Raw genomic sequence first — 15,405 nt, 5'->3', positions numbered from 1 at the left:
CCAAATCTGTCGACCTGCCGAACACTGTTCGGGGCAAAACGTTTGTTTCCTCTTCTATAGACACGCTGTCTTCCGTCACGGCGTTGTAAGAGAAAACGTGATTCATCACTAAACCAGACGCGCCTCCAGTTTCTGAGGGTCCATATCCGAACGTTGGTGCACCACAGAGTCGTTGGCGTCGATGTTCGTGGCGTAAAACAGGTCCAATAAGTGGTCTTCTTGCACGTAGACCGTAGACGGTTCCTAATTGTTTGTGCGGACACTCTTCTCAAACCTGGCACCTGTGTTGCAGTGACGGTAGGTGTGGCTAGCCAATTACGTAGGTGGATGACCCGGATGAATCGACCCTGAGGTGGTGTGGTAACCCTTGGCCCAACACTTCTGGGGCGATCTTCAGTTGCATGAAACTTGGTGTATCGGCTCCAAAGCCCGGAAATCGTTGTTTTATGAACATTAAAACCGGGCAACGTTTCCAAAGCTTTATCCGGCCTCAATACGACCAGTGGCGATATTTCGATCTGCAGCACTCATCCGTGGCATATTCGACCTTGTCTTTCGGTGAAAATGATAGAGTGAATCGCTAATCAACACGTGCTTTTATAAACCCATACTTCTACTGCTCTTTCCATGAATTGCACGTGCATGAGGCTTTTGGCATGGGCCACGTGACAATTTTGCTCACTATGATAAAAGTAACAATAAAATGCCCTTGTGCACGAAAATTGGTGTGTTTGGGCGCTTACGTTAATAAACAGAGTACATGGTATAAGTGCATATCAGAAAAATTGTATTTACTATCAATATTTTTCTTCTTTGGGTTTTCTCACATTTTCAGACTGGGGTTGCGTTTCTTTTTTGAGAGAGTGTATGTAAAAAACGTTCACGGTGATAATAGGTTCTGACATACATACATACATACATACATACATACATACATACATACATACATATAGTAATAATTAAATAAGTGGAGTAAGATTGAACACAGTTTAGGAGAATGTCTTACTCCACTTATTTAAGTTTAGGAGAATGTCCGAAATCTCGCGAATATTTTCGCACGTGAAGCTTGTTCGAGGCCGTCAGGCCGAGAACAAGTTTCACGTGCGAAAATAATCGCGAGATTGAGGACTTTCTCCTACTTAAAACAAAGTTCGATCAAGTTAATGCCTCAAACTAATCTTCAAGTGATATTCACGTGTGTGTTCTAGTTGTACATAGTCATGACAAACCAAGTCGCTAAAACACACCAATAAATGTGCACAACTACGGGAGCGTGGTGTGTATATCTGCACATGCGACATCATATTTTTCGATTTTCGATGAACGACGTTCGACTCGGCAGGGTTGTCAGCATGAGTGCAAATGATTCCGACAACGATGTATTTGTCACACAAAATAGTTTCAACATTTTTGAGGTGGACGTTAATTCAGATTTTGAAACTTTACTAAATTTGGATATAAATGAACATCCAAACTTTGATGTTGGTAAATGTGAGTTGATTGATCTCGAAGGGTTTTCCTAAGGTTCTGACACTAATCTGTACAAAGCAAGCCAAGCAATTGAATCTCACCTTCTTAATTTGCTACCTTGTAACACTCGGTCGCCATTAACGTCATCAGAATTACCCTAATCACGTGACGCTTCTGAACAAAGCGTAGATTCAAGTTCAGCAAGGTTTGGCAAGCCAACATTAACATTAACATCAAGAAGTTGTGTGATTCGGCATACTCATCGAATACTGAAAAAAAGAGAATGTGGGCAGTTCGCTTGTTTCAAGGGTGGGTGAAGGAACGGCGTAAGTGGGGCAGAACAGAGGACATGGTATTGAACCCTGACATTGGTCACTGGCTCAGGAGGAAAGGGAGTATAAAATATTGATGTATTTTATGATTGAGGTCAGAAATAAGAAAGGCGATGAATATCGCGGAAATACTCTTTATGAAATTGTCTCATATCTACAATATTATATCAGAAGAAACGGCACTCAACTGATTTATTTCGAATCTCCGATGTTTCAAGGATTAAGGTCCGTGCTAGATGCGAGAATGAAATATTTGGCAAGACAGAGAATCGGGATAGAGAAAAGGCAGGCTGAAGTTGTCAGTGTGGACCAGGAAGACATGTTGTGGGAGAAGGGGATGCTGGGGGAGGGTACCCCCAACAGCTATTAGATACAATGGTGTATTTAATTGGCCTCAATTGTGCTCTGAGGGCTGGTGATAAGCACAGATATCTAAGAACAGGTCCGATTCACAGTTCGAAATAACAGTAGGTGCTGATGGGTTGAAATGTCTAAAATACATGGAAGATGTGTCCAAAACAGAGTTGGCTTAAACACCGACAGTGTGAACGAAAATGCGTCAAAGTGGGCCAGAACTTGGAACGTCCAGAGAGGTGCCTTGTTCGGCTTTATGAAAAGTACATGTCACTCAGGTAAGTTATCAATGAATTTGACAGTAACATTTAATGGTAAGGGTATCAGTGAAGTACCTTTTAAGAGTATATTGGCAAGTTGATTTAACTGTCTTGGAATTTTCAACTCAAGTGTTCATAACACGTCACCTATTATTATGACTTCATTACAATTTAGTGACGCACTTGTTTGAAAAATACACTAAAATATTGGTGTTAAGGAACTTTATTGTTGAGTATAATTTGAAGCAATACATATTTTAGCATCGATGGTTAACGTGAACAATATTTAATTATGATGTCATACTACATTGGGCGTCATTAAGTTAACAAAATGAAGTTCACACCCCTGTGCGCGGGGAATTGTCATTACTCACTTTAACTCGATGTTTGATATTGAAAACACATGTGTTTATATTAATTTGTTTTTTTATGTTATGTTCAGACCTAAAGACGGAATATGCACCGCATTTTACTTGAAGCCATTGAAATTTGTTAGAGAAAATACATGGTATGCTGACATTCCGATTGGATTACATCTTTTAAGAGGCACTTTCGGACGACTGTGTAAAGTGGCAGGTTTTAGTGGTGTTTATTCCAACCACTCCCCGAGGGCCACCACTGCAACACGTCTGTATGACTCTGGCCTAGACGAACGGCTTATCGCTGAGAGGACAGGGCACAGGTCTGTGGCAATACGAAGCTACAAGGTATGGTTTGTTGATACATTTGCGCTGGCTTGTATTATATGCCTGTCCGTAAAATACTACTAATATCATTAATACGCCATCAAGTTATCGAACGGAAAGCTCAGTTGTGTGGGTGTCACTTTGAAAAAGAACATATTTTCGTATATGTGTGATATCTAAATCATGAAAATGAAAAATCTAGTATTTAGTTTAAGTATAAGGGATGGTAGTTAATAAATCGTAGGGCTTCAATTTAGTATCTTCCTCAACTGGTTGGGAAGTTAAATTGAAAACTGATATCTACTCCAAACCAACGGACACCCATCAATACTTACAATTCGGTTCATGTCACCCCAGGCATACAAGAACTAACATTCCTTATTCACTTGCGCGGAGAGTAGGCCTATGTACCATCGTGTCGGAAACGGATAAAAGAGACTTGAGATTGAAAGAATTGATGGGGTATCTCAGGAAGCTAGGATATCCGCTTCGCGTCATAAATGACGCTACAGAAAAGTCGTTAAAAATTCCAAGAAATTCTCTCTTGAAACCTAATGAAAAGTCTGTGGGCGATCAAATTATACCGTTTGTGTCCACCTTCAATCCTAATAACTGTGATATCATGCTAGTCATAAGGGACAACCTCCCAATTCTACAGCCAAGTGATAAAATGAAACAAGGACTGAATAAATTCAAAATTATAAAAAGTACCAGGCAACAAAACAATCTCAAGCAAATGCTTTGTCTATCCAAATATTCTTGTACAGAGAGTGTACCATGTGTAAGTAGATGCGGCACGTGTAACATCATTAATGAAGGTACCATTTTCCTTTTTGCAAATGGCAAGGGTTTCATTGTGAAAGCCGACATGAACTGCCGCAGCAAAGATGTGGTGTATGTTATGAGATGTTCGGAGTGCGGCGAAAACTACATCGGCGAAACCGGCATGGAATTAAAAGATAGAGTCACTGTACACAAACAGCAGATGAGAGACCCTAATGTTCGATGCTTAAGTGTCAGCAAACACATTGATGATTGCAGAAACGGATAATTTAGTATTTTTCCGTTTTATAAATTGTATACCAGTAACAAGCAGCAGAGACTGGAAAAAGAACAAATGTTTATCCAATTGATGAAACCCAAATTGAACTCTAGAATGTATTAATAGATTTGTCATTTCAATCGTAAATGTTACACTGCTACTTTACAAATACTGTATATTTTAATTCAAATGTCTCCCTACAATTGTTAAATTACTTGGTGTCGTCGCTGGAGTGTGTAAATACATTATGACGTCACAGTTGTAATTTATGACGTCATCATAAGTATGATTGGATAAACTACAGAGATAATTGCTAACATTATCAAATAATTAAATTTTCGTTGTGTTCATGGAAATTCCTGCATTCTGATTAGCTGAATTGGTCACGTGTTATTGCATTCATTTCCCAATGAATGTAAAAAATTAAGCCACGCCCACCGCGGCGCACTACTTTTATTACTGCGGAATGTCGGGGAATCCCAATATAATAGTCGAGGGAATTCCCTTTCTGCAGACGTGTATCGTCATGCACAGGACATTTAGCGACTTTCATGCATATTCATTTTCCAAACAACCGTTTGAAACCGAAAACGAATGAAACAGCAAACGTGCAGGCTCTCTCGCCTGTTTTTTCCCCGCTCGTCTCGGTTCAACTTTCATGTCTTCGGGTTTCATGTCTAACTAGCATTTCTCTAACTGAGTTTTACCGTAATCAGGGAAGTAATGTTTGAATCACGCAGTAAATGACCATGTTATTTGAAACAGCCGCTTTCTCTCGGTCGACATATTTCTTCCGGTTCGTTACAGTCTGACTGTTGCAGTTCTTTTTGCCTCTTGCCTTAATTGACAGGTCTAATGAACATTGTTTTAATCCCACTCTCCGTTGATTGGCTACTGACTGTGTAGGCGTGTCAAGTTATGTGCATAAATTAAACGATCACCTGATTCATGTCACGCCACTGTATATATTCCTACACCTGGAATGTTTATCAATGTCGTCATTTTTGTCTGTTTTGATATATGCAACTGTTTTGGGTTAAACTATTGTAGATAAAACATGTTTAACGTTGTCGAATTTAATTATAAGCATTGACTGTATATTTTTTTCGGTTCATTGAGGTATGAATCGAAAAACCGATGTGCAAACTTTTGTAAGAATTCGCTACGCGGATTCATACAGTTTGCACATCCGTTTTTCGATTCATACCTCAATGAACCGAAAAAAATACACAGTCAATCCTTAAAAGAACAGTCTAATATACTGAAAATCGGTGTCTAACTGACGTAGCTAAGGCTTTTTACAAGTTTTGGCAACTTTGACGATATAAATTTCGAAACAATTTTGCCAAGGGCACTAGGCCTAGCCAAGCGGGATCAGTAGCCATATCTGTGCTTGTAGACCTCTGCGGCTTGAAACCTTTTCCACAAATTAAAATAGCTGGATTTGGCCGAAATATGTTTGAATTGTTACCTTGTTTCGTTTTGTCGCTGTGTACATCTGACTGTACTTAACGTTATGACAGGACAGGCCGACTGTCAACAACGTCTGAACGTGCCCGTGACGTCTCATAGACTAGGGTTAGAGTAGCTTCCCTTTGACAAAGGGCAGGTACTCTAGCGGACAGACCGATGGATTGCCGCGAAATGCAAGTAAAAACAATTGTTGTTTTGCGTATATGTTGCTTCGCCACTGTATAAGAAACAGATTTCAGTTGGAACTATATTGGCTACTGTCACTGTCCGACTGACACATCACTTACCCTGTGACGTAATAAATATTAATGCGCGCATTCCAGGAAAACTCGCAATGTTTCTGTAATGTTTGTGAGAGAGGGAAAGCGATTTTCAAGCACATAATTAAAGAATGACATTATATGATAAAGAGGTTATCACGCTTGTGTGCTTGGGGATGGTAAATATCCTGTACAAACAAACTGACTAAATGTGCAATATCTCTCCAAAAATATCCTCTCAAAGAGCTATCTGCCCTGTCGCCAACACTCTGTTTTCTGTCAGATAAAATTCAAAAATGATAACTAATGGTGGCCAATCAGCAAATATTTCCTTGTGTGTAGTGTCGAAACCAATCCTGCTCCTGGTCAAGTTGACATTGCCTAAACTGATACATCTTTGGTTCATAAAATTAGGGTTTTCGGATACCGTTTAGTACACACATGCGAGACCTTCAATCCAGTTACCCTGTTATTGCAGAAATTGAGGGAACTTACCGTTCAACAGTTATGTATGTCAAACTTCAACTGATAGTTAACCCAACAATGTCATCATATGTCAAATCAGACAACACGCTTTAGACGGATAAGATTATTGATTCCAGTGTGTTCAAGCAATGTGGGGGGTAAGTTTTTTCAAAGCAACTGTCTCTGAAGGGCTGAGGCTATTTTTGCAGCTGATTTCTCTCCGGGACTTGGTCGACATACGAAATATACGTGCCGGTATATAGCAGGCTCAAACCAATCCCTTAAAAAAATTCATTCCAGAATGCTTTCAGCCTCGGCTCAGGTCACGACCCTCAACAAGGCCCAAAATACTCACTCACGGCTCAGATCACTCCCCGTTAGGCTCAAATCAATCCCTTACATTTGGTTAGTTCTGAAACTTTCAGATTTCCATGTCACCTCCTTACCTGAAAAGGTGTTTGACGTTGACATACCTTGTCACTTGCAGACAGCAGGTAATTGTGCATTAAATGCTCTGTAAATATTACTTTTGAATTAACATGGGATATCAGTCGCTCGTTACAATTCTGAAAGGATGTATAATTTTACCCTTAAAAGGGCCGGATCGCTCAAAACACAGAACACTTCTTTACGAGCCTTTCTTTCCATAACATACACGTGTAGAATCAACCCACGTTTGTCGTGTTTAACCATTATCAGGTACCGTCTGTTGTTTCCATCTTCTGCTCATCCCCGTTTCAATATAGTTATGTACACGTGTAAAGACTATATTTTGTGTTCAACTAATTGAAATTTAAAGAAAAACCCAATGTGAATATGTGAAGGGAAAAAAAGTTCAATGCAAATCTTACAAAAAGAGAAGATGAAATTTTAAGTACTGAAATTACATAAATTCGTCATGTTAGAATAGTTTTCAGGATCAATGACATATTTTGCAAGTACCGACATTAATAATGATGTAAATGTTGTTTTAGAAGTTACAAATTATTAAGGAATTTATCGTTTTATGAAAGTGGGGACTGGGGTTTTAGTCTGGAAAAGATTTTTCCACTTCTCCGGTCGACAAAATATAATTTTGAAAATAATAATAATGTGCATATTTTAAAGGCTCCAAATCCATACCCTACACCATGCTCAAAGCGCTGCATTATTACCCCAGTCACTTGATTAGTGTGCACACGATTTGCATTGTCAGCTCCCGGGAGAGTATACAACCCAAGCTGCCTTTCCGGCGCTTGAAGGTTAAGTCACATTAACATATCACCCTACCTGGGTGAACAGAGGCATATTTCGAACAAAGTCACTTGCTGTATTCTAAATACTGAACTGCTATGTCAAATGTTACCAACCACGTATGCCTGTATTATGAAGTTAAAAATGTAAATTAATATAATCCGTTCTAATGATGTTCAAACATTTTCTTAAAATGATACAACAATTATATCGACGTGATTATCGATGACCGATAATACTAATTCACCGCAGATTTGTTTCCCTAATCAAACATATGGAACAAAGTTTCTTCTGCATGATAAACAATACTGCTAACAAGCAATAATTGTGAAGTCTCATTTACAATGTGCTAACATATTCAATGATATGTTAAGGCGATTTATTGTATCAGTATATATTATTCGCACGATAATGTATTGTTTCATTCTCAAATTCTGAGAACTACTCCGTGCTCCTCTAAATTTTAAGAACTACTTTGTGCTCCTTGATGTTTTTTTCCTGAGCTAACATGTGAGGTGAAGGGTTTAACGCTGCGTTCAAGGCTATTGCACTTATAAAGGTACGGGCATCCACGTGTGTGTGTCTGTGTATATCTGTGTGTGTGTGTGGCTGCTTGTACTGGTTCGATTTTATAGTGATAGCCCATTGAGATGCCATGCCGCAGTTTAACATGAATATCCCACTCAGACACAGTATACTGACTCCGAGTTGACCAGTCTTTGTTTTATCACTAATGACTAGCGCCAGGCAGGTTAACAAACAAGTACCATATTTTAACGTCTTGTGTGACGCGGCCGGGGATAGAACTCCGACCTTCTGTTCTCCGGGCAGACGCCAAACCGCTTGGCCACGGAGGTTTAAACGTGTACGTACATTTCCTATGAACTCGTGAGAGTGGATAAAAAAAGTTATAAATCAATTTTACACTGTTGGTGTCATTCCTTAGCAACATGACAAGGAAGTATAAACCTAACGCGAAACAACAGACTGGTAGCTTGGTATATAATCTCCTTTACTGGGGAAGGCACAGACGCAAGTCGCTTTCGTAATGTGGATAAAAAAATATGTTCACAATTTTAGCAATGACATTCTCAAGAAACATATGAAATGACAAAGAAATATTTTTTTAAACCTTAATATCACTGTATTCATGTAGCACTGTACTGTATCGTACTTGCTGTATTCGCGTAGCACTGTACTGTATCGTGCTTACTGTATTCCTGGAGTACGTTTCTTTATCTTACTTGCTGTATTCGTGTAGAACTGTGCTGGATCGTACTTACTGTACTCGTGTAGTACTGTACTGAATCGTACTCACAGTATTCGTGTAGTACTGTACTGAATCGTACTCACAGTATTCGTGTAGTACTGTACTGAATCGTACTTACTGTATTCGTGTAGTACTGTACTGAATCGTACTTACTGTATTCATGTAGTACTGTACTGAATCGTACTTGCTGTATTCATGTAGTACTGTACTGAATCTTACTTGCTGTATTCATGTAGTACTGTACTGAATCGTACTTACTGTATTCGTGTAGTACTGTACTGAATCGTACTTGCTGTATTCGAGTAGCGCTGTACTGTATCGCGCTTGTTGTATTCGTGTCGTACCCTACTATATCGTACTTGCTGTATTCGTGTAGTACTGTAATGTACAGTGCATGATGTATTCGTCTAGTACTGTACTATATCGTACTTGCTGTATTCGTGTAGTGACGTAATGAATCGTACTTGCTGTATTCTTATAATACTGTACTGTATCGTACTTGCGGTTTTCGTGTATCACTGTAATGTATAGTGCATGCTGTATTCGTATAGTACTGTACTGTATCGTACCTGCTGTATTCGTGTAGCACTGTACTGTATCGTACCTGCTGTATTCGTGTAGCACTGTACTGTATCGTACTTGCTGTATTCTTGTATTACTGTAATGTATAGTGCATGCTGTGTTCCTGGAGTACCTGTCTATATGTTACTTGCTGTATTCGTGTTGTTGTGTAATGTATAGTGCATTCTGTTTTCCTGGAGTATTTCCATGCCTTACCTTTCTATGTCTTACTTATTCTATTCGTGTAGTGTGATGTATCGTACTTGCGGTATACGTGTAGTACTCTTCTATATCGTACTTGCTGTATTCGTGTATTATTGTAATATATACAGCGGTAGAAACTAAAAGTTTTAGTCCACTAGTCCTTATAATGATAACATATAGCAAAACCCTTAAAGGGGCAAATTTCTACTAGTCCTTAGAATACCTTAACTATTGGGCAGTTTGTCTAGGACTATAGGACTAGTGCCAATTTCTAACGCTGGTATAGTGCATGCTGTATTCCTGGAGTACTTTTCTATATCTTACTTGCAGTACTATTTGTGTAGTAATGTTATGTATAGTGCATGCTGCATTCATGTAGTACTGTCCTGTATCGTACTTGCTGTATTCGTGTAGTAGCCCACTGTGCTGTATCGTACTTAGCGACTACAGTCTCATGGGCTGGTGATAATAACGAAATTAAAGAAAATAAACACAGTTTCTCTTTGCTAATCACGAGTATTTAGGCTGGGAATAAAATATCAAATGGTCCTCCCTTGAGCTATGTGGGTTGTGAATTTAAATCTAAATTTAAATGCCATCACTGAGAAGAGGCACTGAACATACGAAGATTACAAGAGACACTGGAAAATATATTTATTTCGTCGTCAACGAACTAATCGTGCTGTTCAGGTTCCAACTTTTATTTATTTATTTATTTATTTCATTTTGATCGATTTATATATTTATTTTTTGGAGGGGGGGGGGGGGGGGGGGGGTGTGTGTGTGTCGGCATGACCAATTCAAATGGCATCGCCTTATATATACATATATAGATTTTGGACTTTGTATTGAACGCTGGTAACAAATCAATCACACCATGATCTCGGCCTCGTAGACTGCTCAGCAACACAACAACATGTGCACTTGCTCCACTTATCTTCATGTTCCTGGTCTGGGGGCCGTTTCACGAAAGCCTCTAAATATCCTTGAAGTCCTTAAACCTTGCAATGTGAACAAACAATTTAGACTTGCTTGTACTTTCAGATAATAAACGTCATTGTGTCATAATTGATTTGTCAATCGCTCATGTTTGCTTATTTATGTCCTAATTATCCCCCGCCCCAAAGAAGCTGGCGGGGGATATAGAAATGGGTTCCGTCCGTGTGTTCGTGCGTGCGTGCGTGCGTGTGTGCGTCCCGAAATCGTTTCCGGAGCATAAATCAAAAACCCGTTAAATATTTCTCTACGACACTTTGCATGTCTATCAGACTCATGCTGAACTGGTGCCTTTTGCTATTTAGGAATTTTATAAATTTTTATTTTTTACCTTTCCATGGCAACAACTTGGACTTAGGTTCTATAAGGGTGCTGTTCGTTTCCGGAGCGTAACTCAAAAACCTTTAAATAATTTCTTACAAAACTTTGCATGTTTACCAGACACAAACTGAACTGGTGCCTTTTGATATTTAGGAGTTTTATAATTTTTTATTTTTTACGTTTCCATGGCAACAAGTTGGACTTAGGTTCTATAGGGTAGAGTTTGTTTCCGTAGCATAACTCAAAACCCATTCAATACTTTCCAACAAAAACTTTGCATGTTACCAGACACATACTGGACTGGTGCCTCATGCTATTTAGGAATTTAAAAAATTATTTTTCACGTTTCCATGGCAAAAAGTTGGACTTCGGTTCTACAGGGGTGGTGTTCGTTTCCAGAGCGTAACTCAAAAACCGTTAAATACTTTCTTAAAAAAAAATTGGATGTCTACCAGGCACATACTGAACTGGTGCCTTTTGATATATAGCACTTTTAGACATTTTTATTGTTTATGTTTCCATGACAACAAGTTGGATTTAAGTTTTAATATAGGATTGGTTTACTTAAGGAGTATAACAGATAAACTGTTAAGTATTTCCTTGCCAAACATTGCATGTCTATATATAAAAGCGCATACTGAACTAGTGCCATTTGATATTAAGGAGTTTTAGAAATGTTTATTTTAGAATTTTCATTGCAGCTATTTTGACATGGGCTAAAAGAAATATTGGGTCAGTTACCTGGTTTGGGACCATAACGTGTTAAAATGGGCGGGGGATATAGATGACTTTGTCAACTATACGCTTGTTTTTCATTATTATTCGGCTTATTTAAAAATTATTTTCTTAATGAATGTGGACTTGTGAATTTTTTTTATTTATTTATTTATTTATGTTTGAAGATTCACAAACACTATTGTCCAATGGCCAGAATCAACTTATTATTCTCATATATTCAACAACTGCAATTTGAAAAGGCATCTGGAGGAAGCGAAATATGACATCTGGCTTCTTGATGATTGAGGCCAGGTACATATGTATGTCTAAGTTATTTATGTCATGTTTGTCTTTTAATGTACATACATATATTTCAGGAACATTAACTATATCAAACCATTCTCCATTAGGTATGCATGAGGACCCTACCTCCTGACACCTGTCAAGAACCCTGCAAATGAAAAAGAGGAGAAATACAACCGCTGTCACATTGGAACAAGGAACTCAGTTGAGAGGGCATTTGGATTGTGCAAATCTAGATTCAGGTAAATATTTAATTCATGAAAGTTTATGTTTTAATTCAAGGTTTTGCTGAAGTGCCTGGACTAATGAGCATGTGTTTTGGTGATTGTATGTCATTGTAATTTCATAATACCTGTGCTGTTAGAATGTATTCATCACTATATTTGTAAATACATATATATAAGTATGTAACATCTGTTTAGGTGTCTCCACAAATCAACAGGATACCTATTATTCGGCCCATAGAAGAGATTTAAAATTATTACTGCCTGCTTTCAACTTCATAATTTGGTAATATAACTAAGGTTGCCTGAGCCAGATGTTCTTTGTGAGACTTCTGGACCAGAGGTGGACAGCAATCCTGCTGATAACCACAATATGGATTGATGTAGAGTCAGGGGAAAACTTATCAACATTTGGTTTTAAATGAGGTAGCATACATAACCAATTGTGATACTTTTAATAAGAGGCCACATAATGTCAATAATACCACACTAAAAGCTGTATGGTAGCACTTTTTCAAAATCCCGGGCCACTTTATGGCCACCCTTGTGAATATTGCATATTATTGTTTTTAGAGTTTATGCAAATAAATTGTTTTTGTACATATGCTATATCCAAATAATAACACAAACAGCTAAACACCTTTGTGATCACAAATGTTTCCAAATGATTTTTTATATTGAAATTTTTCTCTTTCCAGGTCCAGCCTCTGTCTTTGGATGTCACCCAAGTCCCTCTGTACAGACAGAATTTTCTCAAGGAGAGACATCTTTTCTCTCCTCCTGGGCTTGTAAGGACTTTATCTCTCCCAGAATGTCTTCTGAAAATATTCAGACAATTTCGGTTACATTAATGATGTTTGGATGTTCATTAATATTATTTCATTAAACATTTATGATCACATGTAATACAGATACTACTACATTATGAACAAATCAATACCATACCTTCATTAGATGTTTTCTTGGTCCCTTTAGGTTTTCCTTGAAATAAAATTTGTATTTTTATTAACTAGAATTGATTTTAATGTTAATACTAATATACTATTTAATAAAGTTGCATAATGTTTTATACATACTGATAGCAGGAGTTATCATTATATCCTCCAGACTGGCTTGGTTCTTTTCTGGAATGTATATCATTTTTTAAGATAATTATAACTGTTAACATCTCACATGGGATACCGGTATTCTGTTTGTTCACATGTATTTACAGCATAAACTTGGATTTTGAGAATAATATAGCACCAAGTATATGAATTTATTCATCATGTCAGTGTAAATTGCAAAGTGTAACATTTGATTGTCTTTATTATTTACATTATTTCATACCTGTGCTAGTTCCACAATCAGCTTCTCCTGTGCTCGTAGGTGTCAATGGAGTGTAATACACTTCCTGTGGAGAATCTGATATTTATCAGTCGTGAGTGCATTAGAATATTTGTATTGAAGGTATTGGTTGATTGTACCTGACCGTTAAGGGTATTGAGTAATATCATTTATGTTTTTTTTATACATGAGTTCATTTATAATATGACCAGTGAAGATTCCGGGGTAGAATAGGTCTTCAGCAACCAATGCTTACCTTAAAAGGTGACTATGCTTGTCGTAAAAGGCGACTAACGGGATCGGTGGTCAGGCTCGCTGACTTGGTTGATGCATGTCATCGATCCCAGTTGCGTGGATCGATGCTCATGATATCAATCACTTGATTGTCTGGTCTAGACTCGATTATTTACAGACCGCCGTCATATAGCTGGAGTATTGCTGAGTGCGGCGTTAAACAACAAACCAACAACAACAAATCATTTATAATATATTTAATATGTAAGGGGAAGTTACCAATATGCAGGAATCAAAAAGGAGCAATAGTGTCTACAGATAAATTAAAATGTTATCAACAAGATATTACAACACACACTAAGAAAAATGTTTAATAAATATGACATAGAAGAGCTACACTTTAACATAAAAAGTGTTAGGTTTTGAATTTGGTTAAAGTTATTATATTTACATCTTCAAAACAAAGAAAGCAATGAGTTTTCAGCAATATTTACCAAAGATTAATGCCTGTGTAGCTTCTTCAGCTTCATCAGCTACTGAAGGAATCATGCTAAACACTGTTAATTGAATGGAGAAAAAAAATAAAATTCATTTGTGTTATAATAAACAAATACTGTCAATATTTCATACATTTACCATCATATAAACATATAACTTGATTAAATTACATTCTTTATTGACTTTAATACACATGTACATAAATCACAAGAAGGAAGTGTCATCATTACCAGGTGTTTCCATGCCACCTTAGATCCCCTCAATAGCACAGGAAGGAATTAGTTTGTAGAATCTATTTAAAGAAGGAATTGGCTATATTACTATAATAACAGTTTATTTTAAAATGTGTAATACACAATTAGTTTTTCTTGAATTATGTCTATTGTTACAAAAACTCAATATGTTTCAAAACTCAAGACAACATTACTTTATCAGTTACATATTGAAACATTTTGTTTGTAGTCTTCATAATAACATGAATCTACGTTAATTATTTACCCTCTTTTCCGTTGCAGTTAGGTCATCTGGGGGTGGTCCACCACCAGTTCTCCTAGCATTCAGCCTCCTGGCTGACTCTGCCTTCCTGACACTTCCCTTCATATCCATCCTTTTCTTTCGTGCTTCCTCATCATTCTGGGTTATGTAACCAGTGGCATTTAGTCTGATATTTAATATTATTGTTATTATAATAATGATAAGTAAGGGTGTTTTTTGTGAAACATATTTGAAATTGGTATTTTTATTTGAAAAATAAGACTGTACTGTTACTTTATTTGTTCATAAATTATAACACTTCCTGTTATGCCACGAAAACTGGCAAGATTGATGATGTGGTTTTGAGGAAAAATCACTTACCCACTCTCCTGTGAGGGGTTAATAAAAATTTGAGGTGAAGTGTTGTTTATGTTATAAAGAGAAAACAAACATGAAAATAATCTGAGCTAATTTAACTATTACTACATTATGTAATCCAGTATATGGCCATATTAACCACTTCTCTCAAAAAACTTTTCCCCTATTTCCAATTTGTTTCAGTAAATCTCACAAATTTATGACCCTTGAAACACATGACAACTTCTTCTTACGTTTATGAACATTCAGGAAAATAATATGTAAGTTGAAATAAATGAATGAATGAATATCAACAAAATGTCCCCCTACTTTCATGCGTGAAAA

At 37.3% G+C, this 15,405-nt stretch overlaps 1 protein-coding gene and 1 long non-coding RNA gene across 3 annotated transcripts in view; one reads left to right on the top strand and one right to left on the bottom strand.

Annotated features, from left to right (window-relative positions):
- Positions 1-6,389, bottom strand: part of LOC124118011 (hemicentin-1-like) — a 208,306-nt gene extending 201,917 nt beyond the window's left edge. For both annotated transcript variants that reach the window (XM_048386729.1, XM_048386730.1), the window contains exon 1: positions 6,373-6,389. The gene's annotated coding sequence lies outside the window, so the exon portion shown is untranslated. The remainder of the gene's footprint in view (positions 1-6,372) is intronic.
- LOC124118010 lies at positions 3,030-13,180 on the top strand. Its single transcript, XR_007218825.1, has 3 exons — positions 3,030-3,123; positions 12,055-12,189; positions 12,870-13,180. It is a non-coding gene; the product is annotated as an uncharacterized LOC124118010 (long non-coding RNA).
- The last annotated feature ends 2,225 nt before the right edge of the window (positions 13,181-15,405 follow it).

The sequence above is a fragment of the Haliotis rufescens genome, unplaced genomic scaffold (genome assembly GCF_023055435.1).
Source record: "Haliotis rufescens isolate VD_foot unplaced genomic scaffold, xgHalRufe1.0.p SCAF_10, whole genome shotgun sequence".
Classification (NCBI taxonomy): Eukaryota; Metazoa; Mollusca; class Gastropoda; order Lepetellida; family Haliotidae; genus Haliotis; species Haliotis rufescens.
The sequence above is the reverse complement of the archived record's forward strand: the minus strand, read 5'-3'. Positions and strand labels throughout refer to the sequence as shown.